Source organism: Myotis daubentonii, chromosome 19, assembly GCF_963259705.1.
Source record: "Myotis daubentonii chromosome 19, mMyoDau2.1, whole genome shotgun sequence".
NCBI lineage: Eukaryota > Metazoa > Chordata > Mammalia > Chiroptera > Vespertilionidae > Myotis > Myotis daubentonii.
The window spans coordinates 13214792-13215846 of record NC_081858.1 but is presented as its reverse complement, the minus strand read 5'-3'; positions in this window follow the sequence as shown (position 1 = coordinate 13215846).

Genomic DNA, 1055 nt, shown 5'->3' with positions numbered 1-1055 from the left:
CCTGATTGGCGCCGCCGCCCGCCTCTCCCCGGGCCGCGCGCCGTGATAGGCGAACGCGGGAGGGAAAGCCCGCCCTTCTCCCCGCCTCCCTGACTGGGGGCGGGGCGAGCGGCCGCACCGTCTATAATCGCTATCGGGACAGGTCTCCGCGGAGGAGGTGGAAGGATGGGGTGTTTAAATTGTACCGTCTCCCTGCGCTGATTGGCTGCGGTGGAAGGGCATCCGCGTTCCCGTTGGAGGTCCCAAACTCCGCCCCCTCACGGCGCTGAAGCTCCGCCTCGGGAGGTTTGGTCACGTGATCGGAGGACCCAGCTCAGAGCGGACCATTTTTTTTCTCCAACTTGACTGGAACCCGCGACCTCCCCTTATGACCTGGGAAGCCTAACTCCCAGCAGTTTGGCATCTCCAATACCTTGCCCACCTCCAGCAGTTTAATCCATTCATTCCTGGGCTCGAAAGGTTTATTGGAACAGTCTATTATTCCAGTAGTCAAAGCCGCTGGCATAGCTCCTACCGACTGGGTCAGTAGGTAAACTAAGAACCTCAGAGATCCTAGCCCACCATCCCCACCCATTCCACAGAAGCAGGGGACCAGAGGGTAGCTTGCTTGGCCCATGGTCACCCAGCAGTTTAATGGCAGGGCCTGGATCAACCTTTGGACTGTGAGTCCACTAGATAATGACCTTAATCCCAGGGATACAGCTCTACAGTGTCCCCCACCCACCCAGGGGAGCCGCTGTGGGTGTGGTCCCAGAGAAGCACGGGTGTCCTGGGTATTCTTTGCTTTGAAAGAAGGGAAGGTATTCAGTTACAGCTTGTTCCTGGGGATGTAGGCAAATATAGCCACTCACTCATCCATCCTCCCTTTGGTCCCAAGATTTTTAGAGACCCCATCATTGCCCAAGGAGTCTGTCTACCAGTGCACCAGGAAAGTGGGAAAGCAAAATCAAGTGAGGTACACGAAAGCACTGGGGAAAGTAGTTGCTGACTTGCTGTATGGCATTGGCATGTCATTTCAGCTCTTTGGCCCTCAATTCCTCAAGCTGTCAAATGGT